A 19,035-nucleotide genomic window follows, 5' to 3' on the forward strand; every position below is an offset into this window, starting at 1 on the left:
CTATGAGACTCGTCGTTTTGCTGGTATGCTTTGTATTCTTTCACAATTGGATTTATACAGCTATGTAACCTCAGATGAAGGTTACAGTGGTAGAAAGATCTCCTGGTGAGAGCCTGGGCAAGTGCAAAGCTAATGGAGACACCTCTGCTGGAGTCTTGGACGTAAATACTGCAGCCTTAACTGTCATCAGCTCAGTCTGCAAAGAAACACAGGCAGAGCACTAATAAAAGTCTCTGCATTAATAACACTCCCACTGGGCATCCTTGACCAGGCATTTAATATAAGCCTTGACCTGTTGATGATTCCAGGTTGCTACTGGTCCTCTGTCTGCCTTTGATTAAAAGCAAGTTGCAACTGACGGCACTGGCAGGAGAGAGCCCTGTTGGAAAAAAATGAAGATATTGCATTGTAAAGGAGGAGGGTTGAACCACTGCCTGATCCTCATTAGCAGGCCTGCAAGGCAGATTTGGGATGGGCAGCAGCAATACACACTTCACCATGCTGTTCCACTGGTGTCCTCTCTCCTCCACCTGGGGAGATGGTGGCTGCATCCCTGTTGTCTATTAAGGAGCCTTTCTGCAGGGGTTGGCAGGGATGACTCCATCTGAGATGGCTTCCAGATGTTGACATTTCTTCTAGAACCTGGACTGGGAACAACCACTTCCCTTCCCATCACTGTTCCCCTTGTGAGCGGTTACAAACATTTCAACAGGAGTTTGTTCAGGGCACGCTTCAGTGCAGCAGTGCCAGTAAGGAGAAATCTTTGTGGAAACTACTGGAAACGTCACTGTTGCAGCAGCACACCTGTGTCATAATGAATTTACTGTCATTAAGGAAAGGAAGAAGTTTCTTGCAGCTCTGGACATATGAACCAAATCTTACATTCAGTCTTGCCTTCTTAAGAAAAACAGTTTTTGACATAGGCTATTACTGGAGACAGGGAGGAAAGAACTCTTCTTCAGAGAAATGCCTCCAGCCAGTAATTGGAGATCAGAAAAATATTTAAAGACCAGCGTAAGCATATTTTAACAATACTAAAAGAAACCAAAAATCATGGTGTTTCTTTTGTGACTGCTTTTTTTTTTTTTTTTTGTTGGCATGTTAAGTGTGCTTTTTTTATCATCCTGACTGTCTGGTCAGAGAGCTTTTTATACACACATTCATTAGGCAGAGCAAGTTAGAGTATAACTCTTTTTAGCCTCTGTCTTTGTGTTGCATTGTGTGTGACATGTTCACATGTGCTTTCATGAGCATTGAAGTCGGTATCTTGAATTGGACCACAAGTAAGTTAGGATTTGATTTAAGATATTTGACATGGAACTTGAACAGACGAGAACTAATGAATGCCCCTGTCAGCTGGGATCGCAGGGACCTCCTTGAAAAGGCTTCAGGCACTCTTAAAAAATCCCACCCATAAATAGTCCTGCAAAATGCCTCGTCCCTCTGTGTGTTACCGAAATCTAGGAAGCGGCGTGATTTGTCACAAAGCTGTTTCAGTGCCAGGCTCGCTGTGACAGCGGCAAGCTTGCTGGCGGATGGCTGCTCCTGTGCTTTCCTCCACTAGCCCTGACTCCGAGTGAGACAGCGGGAATGAGATTTAAGAGAAGCAGAAACAGCCTGCGTGGCTTGGCTTGAGGAGGGGCTGGGCTCCTGTGACCATCCTTGGTGGCAGTGGGGCTTGCAGGCAGCTCTGCTGGTGGGGAGATGGTCCAGGTGTTTGTAACAAACCCCTTGCTAAGTGCTGCCATCGGCATCTTTTGCTAGAAAAGCATCCGTTCCATTTTGTTTGCCTTTGGGTTAAGGCCTGTGTTTTGCAGCTGTTACTTAATCATGCTGGCACTGAAGAACAGTGTATTTGTTCTTACCGGTCTTCCCATTACTACCCGTGTTTATGGACTGGTGGCAAGTGCCATAACCTGGTAGCCGCCTCTCTGTGCCCACGCTGTCTTCATAGCCAGATATTTCCGCATCAGAAAAGCGGATTAGTCACGGGAGGAAGCAGGTGTGTCATGGATAGGAAAGACTGTGATTAAACAGTGGTATTTTCTGCTTAGGCTTCTTCCAGTGAACTGAGGGAGTCATCCTCGGCACCACATCCCCCGCAGGTCAGCTGCAAGGCTCAGGGAAAGGAATACGCCCCGGCTAATATCTGGTGGGCTACCAGCTGCATTTTGTACAGGAGCATCCTGCCTTTAAACCTGTAGGAGGTTTGCTCCTTTCTGCTTATGAGCCTTCAGAGAAGGAGAAAAAAATTACTTCTTCAATTCACAGCAAATCTAGTTAAGCAGTAATTTTCTTGTCATCCTTCATCTAAAGACTCTATGTCTTTCCCCATAAAACTTTGGGTTTGCTGTTTTTGCTGAGTTTTGCCACCCCCAGCCCCATGATGGGTGAGGGTCTGGCCACCCCTGACTGCAGAAGGTGGTGTGAGGGGAAGAGAAGTTTGGGCTTGGTGCACCCAGAGCAAGTGGGAAGGTCTGCTCCTCCTGCTGTTCTCCTGTACCTGCCGTGCCATGTTTGTTCCTGGCTGTCTTGGTGGGTCAACAGCCAAACCTGGGGTTGCAGAGTGATGGTGTAGTTACTGGGGACGTTTTTCCTTTGCCTTGACCATAGCAGGCTCTTGTTTTAGCAGCAGTTTTTCTCATAGGTGAGACAGCCATGACTTGTGGAGGGAAGGTGTGTACCTTGACTAAGGCTGGACCTTGGCATCCATCTTACTTTTCCCTATATCAGAATGGCCAGACATCTCTGCTTTTCAAACCTAGGTTACAATTGCTATGGGACACTTTGATTTTGTTTTGTTAAATCCTTGAAAGTTTTTTTTTTGTTGTTTTTTAGGGGGGGTTATTTTTCATATATATAAATTACATAGATAAATAATTAATAAATATTGTTAATTTTTTTATTGGGTTTTTGTTGTTGTTGCTAGACCTAAGTTGAGCCCTTTGCCATTGGTTTTTGCTATGTTGAAACCTGATGGAGAGATACCTGTGAGAACTCACCCTGTGAAGCTGTTTTTTGCCTGGTTGAGTCTCAGTGCTTCTTAAGGAGAAGCAAATCCAGGTGCAGGGAAAATTTTTTCCCCTTCATGAACATCTTAGGAGTAAACTTCACTTTCAGATGCCCCTGTACAAGTATGCCTGTGGCAAAGTGGGGCAGAGTCTGGGCTTTGATGCTGTGATGTACTATGACTAAATACTGAGACAGGGTACAAATGAATTTTTCCAAGTCATGTGTTGCCTACATACTTATTTTTCTAACATACTCTCCAACAGTTTTAAGAAATGGCTGAAAAGGTCCAGCACAAAGCCAGAATATAAGTTTATTGTTACGCTACTGTTGTTCAGGCAATTTAGAGTAAAACACTACATGTACTTTGGAAGAGCCAAAATAAATATTAGGACTTCACACCTCACTTCCCTTCTGCAGTTGCTTTGCTTATCACCAGCGGTAATGAAGGAATAAAACTTACAGATAGCCACCTCCCTGGAGTGGCTTCCAATGCGCGAACAGAATTTACGGAGGTGGCTTGTTCAGGAAACTTACTTTCTCTGTGGCAGATACTGCAACCAAGTCACAGAACGGTAATGATGTTGCTGAAGACAATCCCTATGTATTTTGACAGCAGCTTCAGAACCCCCCTATCTAGTCGGGGGATTATCTTAATCTGAGTCAAGAGATACTGCTGAGAATTTGCAGGAGGCAAAAGCATTTGGGGTGGCTTTGTTTACTTCAGGCGGCTAAAGAGGGGTCATGGACAAATTCCACTGATGGTCTAATTACAGAGAGTATCCAGAACAAGTCAGTGCAGATGCTGTGTGTGGACCATGCCCTGAGCCCTCTGATGTGAATGGACATGGCTAACAGGGTCACTCTTCTGTCTGGTGGTCATCCTGGGAGCACTCTGTCATGCACCTGGGGAAAGAAAATGGTGATAGAAACACCAGGGAAGCAGCACCTGAGGATGGAGTTAGGTTAGGAGGTGCCGTTCTTGTTCGGAGGTGGCACAGGAAGGTGCCAGGCGTGGAGACCTGCGTGTTGCTGCTGCCTCTAACCCCCATGGTTTGCAGATTGTATCACGAGGATGTGGCCAAAATATTAGGTCGTTGGCAAATCAGAGATGATTATGAGGAACGTGACAAGGCATAAATCACGTGGGGAGGTTCAAAATGTGAGTAGCCTTTCAGATGCTAGTGCAAACTGATGGATTGTGTTCATAAGCAGAGCGGTAAGGCATAGCCAGTCAGAAAGGGGGGATGGACAATGCTCAAAGATGGTGCCGAAGTAGTTTTATATTCTGTCGGGGCAGGAGGCAGATCTTCTTTGTCAGTAAAATTTTATTCAAGAAAGAGCCTTGTTCCAACTGGTGAAAGGGCCAGCATCGTCCTTCAAGTAATTGTATCCACCACAAAAGGTTTTTGTGTGTCAAAGGAGCCTGACCCGATTCATCAGGTGGGTGAGGGGCTTCTTTAATTGTTCTGAAATGATGGGTTTGGTGATAGACATGGAGAGTAATGATGTTAGGCTTGGCTAATCGCAGGCTTTCTGAGTAGCAATTAACATGTCAGAAATGTAGTTATGCTTGAGGGAAATGCTGAAACTTTCCTTGCCTCCTATTAAGAAAAAAACAACTACAAATGGAAGTCTCCTGTAAACTAATGCAAACAATCTATATGGCTTCAGGAACCTGTTTGTCAGTGGCGTGACCCGATCGTTGCCTGTCGGGAGATGGCTGTAAAGAGGGCTGCCAGCGGCTCTCGGTCTGCTCGTACTGAAAGCGGAGATCACGCTGTGTGTATGAGGCTTCTTAATACCCCTGGCAGCTGCAAGAATTTCCAAGACTATAAAAGCAGCTTATCTCCTGAGGAGGAGAGCCCCCTCACCACCACCCCCCCCTCCAAAATTAGACAGATTAACTTCCTAAGAAATGGAGAGTTATTCCACCCCAAACCTATGCTGCTCATTCAAGCTAATCTCTGGAGGGCTGAAAAGCCTCTTGTCTGTGATTGGAATCATATGATAAAGCCTTGCTTGCTTTCTCTTTTATTGTGCCAAAAACTTTGTCTTGGTTTTGATCTAGCTAAGAGCTGAAGTGGCTTTTAGTGTGTTTATGTGTGTTTTACAGAACATTTTAGGACAAGAATATTGGGTCTTGTTTCTGGGTTTCTGGCATGGTATCTCCCTGTACCCCCCAGTGGTGTTCTCCTCGGGCATCTGCTGTACTTTCCACATCCCAGTGATGATTAATAGCACCTCCTGGGGGGCTTCTCCACTGATGCTGTGGGATTTTTCAGACCTGGGGCAGAATGCAGACTAAACAGGGGAGTAAAGTTATCTTAATTTGCAGATTATATTCCGCAGGCTGAGGAGAAGAGAATGGTGTAGGCCACTGTGGTGCTGACTCCCCTCCGGCATCCTGGCCCCATGCTGGGGATGACACTCGTCTACTGCTATACTCAGACATGACCTGCCAAAATACTATCAGTAGACACTGAATTGTACTAGCTGCATAGTAATCAATAGATAGAATGAATAAACTGTGCCCTACTCCTCCATGTAATCTGCTAATCCTTGCCTGATGGACACTGAGTTTACTTCTGAAGAGGTCTAGCTTTGGCATAGATATGGTAAAGGCTATAAATGTTATTTTTTTTTCCCCCAAAAGACTAACTTTCCACTTTAGTAAATGCTTCAGAGTCTTACACATCAAAAATCTCTGACAGATTTTTTCCAAGGAGCAAGCAGTCTTTCCTCCTCCCACCCAAAAAAAGTCCCAAGGAAAAAAAGAAATCTTTCCAATGTTCAATACATCAGAGTTGTACAAGTGCAACTGGCCCTCAGCACACAGGTGAAGTTTATGCTCCCTGGGACCGAATCCTCATTGCTCTGCAGAGCTATAGAAGGTAGACTTTGCTTGGACAGGCAAAATGGCATTTCAGAAGGAGGAGGACTTCTTCCACACCGCGTTTGCAGTGCTGATGCCAGATGCTGATGCTGAGGTGTCCCCTGTGCTGCTGCAGCTGTGGGTGGCAGTGGTAGGAACCTGTCTTCCTATGCTGGCTTGAAGAGCCTCTGGTGGGCTTATGGCAGAGCCTGAGTATGCTGATACTGAGCTGGTGCTGGGGGAAGCTGAAGGACATGATGTGGGCTACAGACCTCCCCCCCCAGCTGGTTACTATGTGGTTTCCCAGGGTGCACTAGATGGGTACCACTCCTGCTTTGTTTATTGCTGGCTGAGATTGAGGGTCCTGGGAAAACCGTGTCCCTGAAAGCCCTGAAGGGAGGAGGACAAGAGGAATTGCAGAGCATGTGGTTAGTTGAGCACTTTTTAATTTGGGAACATCAAGGCAGACTCCCAGGCTCTCTTCTGATAAGATGAAATGCTCTAAACTGTGTCAAAAAATGAGGCTTCCAAAAACATCTGAATTTGGATCGCAGCTCGAACCTCGGCTCCCTTGTGACCTTACGTAAATCATGTAATCTCCCCTAAGAAACATAAGGGGCCTTGCCCTTTGAACTGAGGTTCTTGGCTCATCCCTCTGCTGGCTTTCCTGTTGAACTCCTGGAAGCCATTCTTGTTTGCCGTCGGGTTGGGGAACTGGCTGCTCTGTCTTCGGAGTGTTGCACAGAACAATGGGGAAAGATTCATTCATTCATCTGAAAGATTGATCTCGTTTCTGTCACAACTAAATTTTTGCCTTCCTCCTTTTTTTTTTTTTTTTTTTTTTTTTTAGTGTTTGTGTCTGTGCCTGTCTTGCTGGTCTAAAGTCTGGGTGAGTGAGAATTCAAAGCCTGCTTAGCTAATGTCACATGAGGAATAAAGCATCTTGGAGTAATGGTATTAATTTCCTGCACCTTGGGAAAACATGTTATCACCCATTGAGCATCCTGAAACTCTTCTCTGTACCAGGAGAGCGTCTGCCTCACTCACTTCATTTGAAAAAAACACAAATACAATGGGAGGCTTTTCACACTTAGTCTGTATGTGCACCTATTTGTATCATTCAGAAGCATTGTTTTTTTAAAAAACCTTCACAGTTTTCCATTAATTGATCAGAAATATGGTAACTAGCTTTCCTTGCACTGGGTTTTGTTTCCTCCATCACTTCTGTGAAGGTCAAAAGGGATGTTAGGGTGGCTGCTGTGGTGGAAGCTGTCACTGAGGGCTTCTCTATTTTTCTTTCTGTGATGATTGTAAGAACTTCGTGTTTGTTAAAACATCTGTGGCATTTAATGCCCTATTGTTTTCCCGCTTTGCAAGCAGGAAGGGAGAAATGTATATTTTCCTTTACAACAAACCAGCCTTTGTCAGATGCTGGCTCACTTGGCCTTGGTGTGCTGAACTGCTACAAGTGAGTTCATTGTAAAGGTCTCTAACAATGTATAGTTCATGCCTCATGTTTTTTGGATTATGAAATCATATACTGATATACAGGTATGAGAGGGGCTCTGCATCCATTCAGCACAGGTGAGATTGTTATCTGGGCAGTAATTAGCTTGAATAGGAGACTGGCTTTAACTGTTTCCCTATGGTAACTTTGCACAGTGCAGACATTGAGATGCTAATATTTTTTGCATTACACGGGTTCCTTTTCTTCTCATAGCTTATCTCTGTTTTAAATGGTTCCAAATAGATGGCATTTTAATTGTGCAGATGCATCGGATGCTCTGGAATGAAACTAGATCTTTCCAGTGAGGGTCATGCTGAAGTTTTCATGTAATGAGAATGACTGTGAATCAATTACTTGATACTTCATTATGACGAAAGAAAACAAACAGGGCATCAACAGTGGGTTTAGCACTCTTTGTTTCAAAAAGAAACTTGCAGAACCATTTAAGGCAAAATTAAATCCCAGAGAGGATCATCAAAGGGCTCAAATGAGAGCATAAAATACTGTACAGTGAAAAATGTCACAAAAGCTTCAATGCCTTAGATATGTATGTGAAAAATTTCAGGCTGAGCCTTCCCACACTATGGGAGGTCATCAAGTAAAGCAGAGTTAGCTCTGTTTATCTCCAGGCAAAGCGACACATGACTTCACTTGGGTTTTAGTCTCATTACTGCTGAAGTGTGAAGTGTCAGGTTAAAAAGACTACACGCTTTTCACCCATAGGGATTGCTCTGTTTTAATGGGTCAGGTCAGTGCTATGGCTCAAAGCATTGCTAACGATTAATGTTTAATACATTTTAAAGTTAAGTCCTTGAGAATACAAAGTTAACCCTGTGGATGTCTGTGATTAGAACTTTTGATATTCACCCGTTCCAGGGAATACAGCGTGTCATTACTGCTGGCAATGGAGAGCTGAAACAAAACTAGAACATATTTTTCTTAAACCCTATTGTTCTTCACAGAGTGGTCCTGGCAATCTGTGCTCTTGCATCCTCAAAGATTGCCAGGATGAATTATGTTACACAAACATGTCAGTCTTGGAGTATGAGGACAGCAAGTGTCCCATCTAGGTCAAGCAAGAAAGTGCTATTTTTCCCTCAAGAGTTTCCCGTTACTGACTTTACCTTCCACATTCCTCATACTGCATACTGAAACTTTAAAAAATTCCAAAACCCCCAAACAAACAAAAACCCACCTCAAACCAAATACCCCCCCCCAAAAGCCTCTATCCAGAAGGGCAGAGATTTCTACCCCATATTCTTGCAATTTTTGTGGCAAAAGTTAGCAGACAGAATGCCCTGCTAATGCCCACAGGTTAAAAACACCTGAGGCTTTCCAACATACCACACAGTATCTCTGGTGGCTTTTGATGTCGTAACTGTAGTGGTGGATGTCTAAAATGAATAATGAAGAAGAATTCTGTGTGTTCTTGTATCTTGTCAGCAGTATTACTTCTGTGGTGGTTTATCATGCCTTGTTGAGTATTAATAATTCAGAAAAGACTGGCTAAGAAACTGCTTAATATATTGCCTTTTTTGGAGTGGCATGAGGACAATTTGCCAAACTCATAATTTTAAAGGAATGCAATAGTTTGCAGTAGAAAATCGAAGAGGAAAAAATTTTTTATGGTGGCAACATTCTTCATTCAGAACTTTATTTTTTTTTTTTTTAAACCTAGAATACTGGCACATTTATTTCAGAAAGGCATAGATAATGTCAGTGTTGATTTCTGTGGCTGTATAAAACAGTGGGATGATGAGTTAAATTAGTGTATATTAATTTGTGGCTTTTTATATGGTTTAGTAAAAGGAAACATGATTAATTAAATGTCTTAAAATTTAAGATTAACGTTCTTCTAGATGTATCATCTGTCAGGGTTCTCTCATGGCTTTTGTTGTTCCTGTGGTGAGTGCCAGAGGAAGTATTCTGATCAGCAAGGCTTAATGGAGGGCTGTTTCTAAAAGTGGATTATGAATCTCGTAAATCTTTGTTTTGGAGACCTTTTCAGTGTCTTGCAGCTGAAGCCAGCGTGTCACAATCTGTTACTCTGAACTAAACGCAACGAATAGCTCAGTTGAGGTTCTGGTTTTGAAATTTCATTTTATTTTTTTAATTGAACAGTTGTTCTTAGGAAACGGAAAAGCTAAGAAAGATGTTGATATTTCCCCCTCACCACCGGCACTAGAGTTGTCTATTTTTATTTACTTTGAGAGACAGGGAGAATTGGACAATTGGCTGAACCACAGTAACCAGTGTCACCCGTTTCTCATTATTTCTGATGCTTCCTTAAACTTCTGAAATCTTGAGACCGTCAAGAAAGCCGAGAGTCATTTCTTTCGAAAACCACACAGACTCTGGCAAGAATTCCAGTGCTTTCAAGCAATGACAGGATATACACTGTCATCTTTGATCCATGCACTGGGAAGGGCTTTGTCCCCTACCCCATCCCCACCCTCCTTCTCCTTGCAGTTTAACTTGGGCTGTCAGAAGTGGTTTCGATGTATAACCCTTTGCAGAAAGAAATAGATCAGCATGCCCTCAAGCACTAATTTGGGGGGCAGTCCCCCCAAAAATGCTGACAATCCTTATGTTTGCATCCTAGCTTATCTTGCTAGGCTGTGAGATGGAGCTCTTTGTAGCAGATGAGCCATCCTGAGGAGAAGTGGAAGAGCAGCTCTCGAGTTGGGAAAAGAATGCACAGCATGGATGTTGTTTTTCTTTGTGGTTGGGTGCAGGCAGAAAAGGATGAAAATGTGGTTCGGAAATCAAATGCAGACAACCGCTGTTCTCCTTGGAGGACTGCACAGAAGGCGTGTATGTGCAGAAGGCACTGCTGACCACTGGCCACATCCCACCCACCACCCATTAGGGATTTTCAGAATCCATAAGCAAGCCAATGGCAAAAGAATTTTTTTTTTTTTTTTTTTTTTTTTTTTTTTTCCTGGGGGGCAATGTGTTGTGAGTATCTCTTTTAAGTTTTTGCAGCTGGTGAATTGCGTTTATGTCTGACCTTGAGGTTTCATCTGGGGTGGGGTGTGTGTGTGGTGAGTGGGAATAGTAGGAAAAGGGTCAATAGACAAAGAATGGGGAATTTATGCTGGACATTTGAAAGCTCTTTCTGGGCATTTAAACTATTTGTAGACCTAAACCTTGGATTCAGCTGTCCTTACGGAAGGGGTTTTGTCGTCTCTGTTTTCACTCCACTCCCAGCTCTTTAAGTCCAGTAGCATAAAGTTCTGAAAATACTGTACTGAATAGTCTCAGTCTTAAAAGGCTTTATTTCAAAGCGTCGTTGGCTGTGTCTAGGCAGGTGGCTTAACCCTGTTCAACTCGTAACACATCATATGTGGAAGTGTGTGTCTAAGTCACTTAAAAGTTGCATTCAGAGCTTGAGCTCTGGCCCCCTTGGAACTGGGCCAGTGCTCCCAGTCCATCTCCTCACTCACAGCATGCCATGTGGTTGCACAAAGCTGGCAGAGCCTGAGCACCTGCCAGTCAACGCTCAGCTTGCACGGACGCTGGTGTGTCTGGTCAAGCCTGTGGAAGTGGAGTAGACTCTTCCATCAGTCCTCTCATTAGCCTTGCCCATGTGTAAAAGAGGCCAAAATTCCCATTTTCCCACTCAGAAGCTTTGCACAGCTCTGTTGATTCTGTTTGGTGTGCTTTTCAACTGGCTTTATATATAATGTAAAAAAACCTTTTCTCTTTGTCCCACTATTCAAAGCTAAATCTAATGTGCAGAAGTAGTTCATGTTTCCAAAAATCTGATTCCATTGACGAGCTTCTTTGCTTGGTAAGGAAAAGCAGCCAAGACCTTGCCCCTGCTCTCCTGGTGTTTCAGGGGAATGTGCTGGGAGTGATTAGGGAACCCATAACTTGTTTCCCTCTCCAACTTTTCGGGGTGCTAGAGATAGAGGCACGCATAATCACCTCGCAGTATCTCACCAGTGGTCTCTGACAATGCAGTATACCAATGATCTGATGCATGTAACAAGAATGAAGGCAAGATTTAACTTGATGTAAAATTATTTTTTAAACAATTGTCTTAATCTCCTGTTTGAGGAGGTAAGAGTGGTGGATGGGGTATCTGCCATGGAGACTCTTCTTGCTTCCTGATGAAGGCAAGTGTCTATTGCCTGGAGTTAGTATAGCACCGTTTGTCAGCTGGATACAAAGGCATGCCCTTCCCTAGACAACAGCTGGTGGCATGGAGGACCTAAGAGCTTTAAGACGTGGATGCAAGCTCGACATGCAAGAAAACAGTGAATTTTTAACATCCGTGTAGACTTACCTATTGCCAGTTTCTCATCACCAAAATGAATGGAAGCATTTATACCCCATCCCACTGCTGTTTGGTTTAGTGAGTGTGTGTGTGAGAGCAACGGACAGTGCCCTGCGAAAGAGATAACTTGAGTGGAGGGTGCAAGAATCAAATGTACAAAGGTTCACTGAGGTCAGAATTTAAAGGCTGGAGCGTGAACGTCTGCTTACTCAGGCAAACATGGTTGTGGGTCCTGTCCAAAAGAAAGGAAGTGGGAAGGCAAAGATTTTTTGGGAAGTATTGAAGATTTGCTTCAACAGCTCTTTTTGGCAGGGATGGTACCGGCAGTGCTTGCAAGGGACCTGCAAGTACTTGGGGCATTTCCCACAGTGGAATTAAACCAAGTGCTGGTTCATCTGTGCTCTGTGGGCAGCAGGGAAAGCTCTGACTTCAGGCAGCTTACATGAGGGAAGGCAGTCACTGGTGTACACAGTGTTTTGAGTCAATGGCGAAGATGCAGCCAGTAGGCAGGAGAAAGAAATGAAAGAGCTGCAGCACATCTGTGGTTGTACTACTGCATATAGTGGTCAAACGAGAGGGAGGGTTTAATTCCTTTGTTAACGCACCTACACTGATACTTGATGATACCATCTGCTTCTGTGCTCTTTCCTGGTTAGAAAACACAGTCACCTCTACAGTACAAATTAGGAAATGGTCTGAAAACACATTTTTTACATTGTTACATTTGTCACAGATAAAGGTGTAGCAAGTGCATGCATGTATACTAAATGAGCAGTGGAAGGTAGATGTTTAAGAGGTTAGATAGATTTAACAGATTTTGCAGTTTTTGATCATGTATTTACTACTCTTTCTGAATATCTGTTCCTGTACCTTGTGATGTGGGTGCTGCTTCCTGCAAATGCAAAATGTTGTTACAATTTTCTGCTATCTATAGGAATGCAAAATGAACCCTAAATAAATGGAAACTTTCTATTACCTATGTAGACCAAAAAGCAGATGTCAGTTTTTAGTTGGTGGAGGTGAACAGCCAAATAAAGTTCAGCCAATTTTACTGGGAAATGAGGAAAATCAAGTAGAATATTTTCCAGCATTAAATTGCCTTGCTTGTCCAGCATGCTACTGGTATTTAAAAATATAGATTTATTACAGATGCCAGCAAAATATTTCGTCTTGTAGAGAGAAGAGCATTGTGAGGGAAGCTGCAAAATAATTTACATTCTAGTTTCCCAAGGTCTTTCCAACGTATTTTTTTAAAAACCCAAAAGCAAATAGACTTGTGTTAGTTTTTATGTCAGAAGCAAATACCTGCAATTGGTCAAATACCTCAGAGAGGTTGCTTTGTGGAAAGGGGTTTTCACAAGACTCTTAACAATGACTTAAGAGTGGAAAGGGGTTTTCACGAGACTCTTAAGCTCCCTATTGCTGGTTTGTGAAAGTCCTGGCTATTACATGAGTTAAATAATTTGGCCTACAGAGCTTTTAGCTGAGGGACTGTTTCGACTGCAGTACTTCAAATAACTCGAGTGTTGGGTATGATTTTGGTTGAGCCTTCCTGCCCAAAGCAAAGGCAAGACCGTCTCTGTTTCTGGTAACTGTTCCAGCACAGCTGAGGTCTTTGTGAATTATCTGAAATGGCTTAAGTGTACCTTTGGATTCTGTCTGATAAAGCAGCAGCCTTTGGTGAAACCAGATGGGTTTCCCTGAGCTCTTTCTCTTTGCATGCTCTAACCTCTCTTACGGCCGGTTTCATGCAACATGATGCAAGCGCTGTCATCCACCTCTGTATCGCCCAGGGTTTGCATAAAGCTGGTCTTAAACTGCTGAAGAAACCCTACCAGTGTTTCTGGAAAGGATGTTTTTGGGTGTATCCCTAAGAGGACATGCACGTGGTGCTCCATGCACCTCCGCTTAGAGGACTAACCTGTCCTAGAGGTGGTGATGATATTTCTATCTGTTGTTATATCAGTGTCTCAATGCTGTTAAATGTTTTGGACAAGGCACTGGTGCTGTTTGGGGGGAGCTGACCCCTACAGCACTCTACCTCTCTGCTGATCTGCTCTCCCTGTAGGGGTGGGATTCTTTTCAGTGGAGAGAGCAGCCAAGGGAGCACCCAGTGCTGCAGCTAGGGTCACTGATGGGATTGGGTAGGCATTCTGGGACAAAATTTTGTTTTCTGCTGAAAAGTACATTTTTGTTTGAAATACAAGTATTTCTCAGGAGCAAGCTGATTTCATTAAAAATATAATCAGTTATACAACTTCAGAATAAATTGAGGTGAAATTGGGCCATTTGTATCTTTTGAACTAGTGATTTCTGTTTTCTTGCAAGTTTGAGATTCTTTGTACTTGTTAGCATGAAACTTGCTTCAGTGAAACATAATTTCAGTATTTTCGGTTCACAAGTTCAACTTTGTGATCCTTTGGTTCCAGTCTGATGTTAAACAGCATCCACTCAGGACTGTTGATGTTTTGGGAATGGAAGCTCTGTTTCTAGCCCTATCATAATCCTTGGCTTTTTAAGATGACTAGGTGTGTTCTTGTGAGCTTCAGCTATTAATGCTTACCTGTAAGACATCTAAACCGTGGTGGTATCTGTAAAGTTTGTGAAGCATTAATAATAAGAATTATTCAGTAATATTCCCCATTGAAGCTCTGTTTTCTAGTGATGTGGAAATCAAGCAAGACCATAACTGTCCTAGCAAAGGTGGCTGCTTTGGAAGGGATTCAGAGAGGCAGTTTCTTGCTGTTGCTTAATACCAGTAAGTTTGAGCTTGGAAGGTGTATCTCCTTGTACAAGGAATGCAGGGTGGAGAAACAGGTAATATTTGCTGTATTCTGAATGGAACATGCATCTGTCCAAGAAGCTTTTGATTCAGCCCATATTGGTTATCCTTTCAAGAACACCCAGATTTATGAAGAAAACTACTCCATGTCAGAAATTACAACAATAAAGCTGTGTGTACAACAAGTGCAAGTCTTTGAGGAAGAATATAGCAAAAATGCACGCCACGGCTTTACCTGAGCTGTACAGAAATGCACCTTTAGCCTCTTCTCTTGTTCTGCATGTAGGATACCATTGGTATCCTACATATTGGTGGCAACATGGAGCACGGAATGTGTGTGTGGAAACACAGTTGGCTATTTGTGTATGTCAGCAGATAGTAATGTTAAAGCCTTTAACTGTCACGTTAATTTTTCTCAGTTTTTATTTTGTATGTTTTTACCTGTTTTGATCCTGTTTTTATAGAACTCCTGAAGTCCTGCTGTACTGTAAAGTAAAGTTGCTATCACAGAAACAATCTATAGAGATGTTTTATTTTACAGTAGCGAAACTGGTTTTTATTCAAAGTGAATCAACTTGTATTTGATTCCACCCTTATATAGATATTAGTTTGTAAAGTTTACCGGTGCACATACTGCTGTTAGCAGTGTAACCAAAACTAAAGAGCCCTAACAAATCCTTCTAAACTTGTCTTAATTTATGGACTTTATTTATAGACTAGCTCATATTTGCCTTTTCTCTATTCCATCAATTCTGAAAGCAATGCCATTTTTAAAATGGATTTTAACAGGGTGTAGGGGGCAAAATCATGGGCTTCTTGGAGATCTTTTGCAAACTTAACTGTAAAGCTGCTGCAAATATAAAACTAGAAGAGGGAGGTGAGAAAAGACTCTTTCTTCACTCTGTTTCTTTGTTCTTTACCTGGAAAAGTGTTGGAGTGGGCTTTCCACAGTGCCTTGGGACTAGTGACCATGGGCTTTGGCCAACACTGAGATTGGAATAGTGTTTGCATGGTCTGGCCCTGGTACAGAGGGAAAGTGGTGACCGTAGGGGCTTGGTAGCTTTGTATTGAATAAGGAAAACAAGAAGCTTGCTTAATTTGCAGATCATTCAAATAATCTGATTGCCCATGGGAAGGCAATTTCCTTGAAAGGTGCTGAGCAGCAGCAGTCTGTGTGCTGAGATGGTAAGGCAATTAGAGACAGGGGAGAGGAGCTCCCATGCCAGAATTTAGATTTTAGTATCTCTTCAAAGGCTTTCCTTCACACTTTCTTGCGTGCAGAGGACAGTTAACTTCTTTTTAAAAGAAATAGTCATACTGCTTCAGATACCTGTGTAAAGACCTTGATGTTTATGCTGGGTAATCTGACAGTCCCCAAACAGGATTTATTGGTGACACAGTGAGCTAAATCAAATATATGACTGCGGTAAACCACAGATGATAGTAACCTTATCTCAGCTTGGTCAGTCCATCAGTTATCAGTCCACTGCACATGCCCAGTGCCTTTTTGGATGAGATGCAACTCGGGTAGGTTTTATGGCAAACAGTGCATTGGAGATGCAGGGTAGCTATCCCAGCTGTTTTTGCTGTGTTGGTGCTGCTCTTGCCACCATGAACAGCTATGAAGAAGCAGCAGAAAGACAATGGCAGAGGAAAAAAAAACTTATCATAAAATTGAGCCATAAATATGATGTTAAAATATGTACTCAAGAAGGTTTGTGTCAGCTTTGCTGTTGTTGAGCATCAGCTTTGTTTGTGTTTATAATAAAATCCTGCCTTTGAACGTAAATATAGCTTCCCACTAAGAATTTCTCATTGTAGGGTTTTTTTTCCCCCTAACTGAAAAAAAACCCCAACCAACCCAAAATCCAGAATATTAAGAGCATAATTACGAAAAAACCACATTTCTAATGGAGATATTAGAAAATATATTGTATTTACCAGTATTTTTTCAACTCTCAGGCCTTATCTCGGTGCCTACAGTAGAAGCAGAAAGTTCTGTTTCACCCAGAGTCCTTCTGGGTCAGCCTAAAGCAGAGTTGCTGAAGCTTTTGATTTTTTCCACATGGTAAAGGCAGAAACTTTGTCTTCGTCCCATAGAAAAGGTTCTCTAATGCTGGATGGAAAGATCTAACACTTCGAATGGATGATATCCTCAATAAGATAAACGTTCTATCTAAAATATTTTCCAGCTCAGATTTTCCTCTGATGGAAAGATATTGAGTGATTCTTTCCATGTGTTTGGGTAACAGGGTGAGAAATAATGTTGCTAGAAACTCTTCAGGATCTTGAAATACAAAGGCGTTATTATTCGTGTTGGGTTGGGTTTTTTTTCATGTCTTCGGATGAAAAGCATGGGTCAGAAAGAGTCTGCGAGGTTATATACATCAACACCTCACTGAGACATCAAGCATGTGGAATTCTATATTGCAGTGATTATGCTTTAAAGAATGCCTGAAAGAATTCTCCTCAGCTACCCAGACAAGTGCAGGTATTATCAGGTAGTCACAGGTCTTCAGAAAACAAACAAAAAAGTCCACCAAAAAACCCCTCGTTGGAGTTGGCCTATTTCCTGTAATTTTCTAACTAGTGTAAAGTAGCCAAAATCTGTGGTCTAGACTGGTTTGTTCTGCAGATTTTTTTTCTTTTTCTTGGGGATTTACAAACCACAGAGAGTTGGAATGGATCAGAATAAATATTTGCTCATGCACCTACTGATTAGGGCTTTCAAAGTCCCCAATCTTGTTACAACACACATGTGAGCATTAGCATTCACGTAGGTTAGGTAAATAGAAGGGCTTTCCTCTCTACCCGCTGCTCCTCCGCCTCAATTGCAGTTTAATGGAGACAGCACTTTAAATGTGGTGTGTTTTTCTTTTGGTATCCCGCAGTGTTTTCTGCCTGGCAATTCTCTGAGAGACTGTTATTGTACCAGAGAGTACATTTTTTAGAATCCTTTTTATCCCCCTCCCTTAATATCAAGCATATTATTACTCATCTTGGAGCGCTTCATCACTGCTGTTTCTGGGTTGGAGATTTCTCCAAGTATGATAGCAGCTGCAGCTAATAACATCAATTATACAACATTTAGGTTCCTGTTCTCCTGTTTCAACTGGAGAAAGTTCTTTACTAGGACACGCCATATAATTGTCCTTTTTCTGCATGCAAACAGTATATAACGCTTTAGCCTTGCTGTCTCTACATGGGAACAACAGTAAAAACATTCACTCACATGAGCTACAACCCGACTTGTTAGGGTGGTTTAGTGTGCAGGGGTAAAAATGTTGTACTAAATGTACATTAAAAAGGAATTTGCTTGTCAGATAGCCCTACTGGTAATGTGTGCATGTTGAGGTGCTAACTTGATCAAATTTTCTAATGGTTGATGGTTTTCTTATTAAAACACAAACAAAAAATGACTAGGAGTGGCGGCTGCCTCCCTGGAGTCGTGCTAACACTGTCAGATCTATAGCATTACCATCCTGCAGTGACTTCTAAAAAAAGAAAAATAAAGAGATTTTAAAAGACTAAAAGAAAAAAAAGCTTTTTTTTTTTGTAACCCATGTGCTCGCCACTGAGTCATAAACTCAAATCTGTGTCTGGGCAGTTCAGCTGTTGACAACATCAAAACCACTTCAGACACAACAAAAGATAAAAGAGATAAAAGACAAATTTTAAGATGAAAATTTGATAATAGTTGTGGGTATTTATTGATATCGATCTCTCTCTATATATTTATATTTTCTAAAATTTGGAAGTCTTGGATGTTTTTCTCCAAGGATGGCATGTGACCAGTCAAGGCAAGAGAGGAGGGCATTACTAAGAGAAGGAGTGGAAAAATAAAGTCAGTGATGACAAGGCTGGATTGGGTGGGGCAGGGAAATGCTGGGATAGCCAAACAGCCGGGACATGAATCGCAAAGAGTGAAGATATAGAAGCCAAATGTCTAAAAACTAATTTGTGGGCAAGTGGCCTTACTGAGAATTTTAACACCTTCTCTTTTGTTCATTTTAAATTCTGTCTCCAGGACCCTGATAATTTAAGAAAAAGGCTCAAGATAAACTGAGAGCCAGAAATGCCTATACGCTGGATTGGTTTTAAAACCGGCAAGGTTTATTAATTTCCTATTTTTTAACCTGAGGACTTTTGGAGTCAATTTATGTGCTGTTACTTTAAGACCATTTGTATGTAACTTTGATTTTTAAATGCCTAGAGCCCAAAGATTGCTTTGTATATGTGGTGAAAGTGAGAGGGGGGGAAAAAAAGAAGGGGAAAAAAAAAAAAAGTAGAACTTGGCAGAGGCTGTTGCTTTTCCTGCTGGATGTTTTTCAGGTGAACTACCCAGCTAAGCTACTGTATTAAAGTCAGGCCAACTATGTGGAACTAAGGATTATTCCACAAATCCGCTTTTAATAGTTCTTTTAATGGTGTTTTTCCTCAAGTCTTACTTTTTCCCTAGGATTTCCCACCCTGACTGGGACTCTCCCATCTTTCCCAAAGCGTTGCATCTCCCTGGCTTTTGATGGGGCTGGGCACTGTGCTCCACGGCTGGGAAGAGGAGCTGTGTCCCCCACGGGCCC

General features: G+C 42.3%; 1 protein-coding gene across 1 annotated transcript in view; it reads left to right on the top strand.

Moving 5' to 3' along the window:
• Window positions 1-19,035, top strand: part of BMP6 (bone morphogenetic protein 6) — a 93,460-nt gene that overhangs the window by 36,060 nt on the left and 38,365 nt on the right. The window lies entirely within an intron of this gene.

This window comes from Falco cherrug, chromosome 3 (assembly GCF_023634085.1).
Source record: "Falco cherrug isolate bFalChe1 chromosome 3, bFalChe1.pri, whole genome shotgun sequence".
Taxonomy (NCBI): Eukaryota; Metazoa; Chordata; class Aves; order Falconiformes; family Falconidae; genus Falco; species Falco cherrug.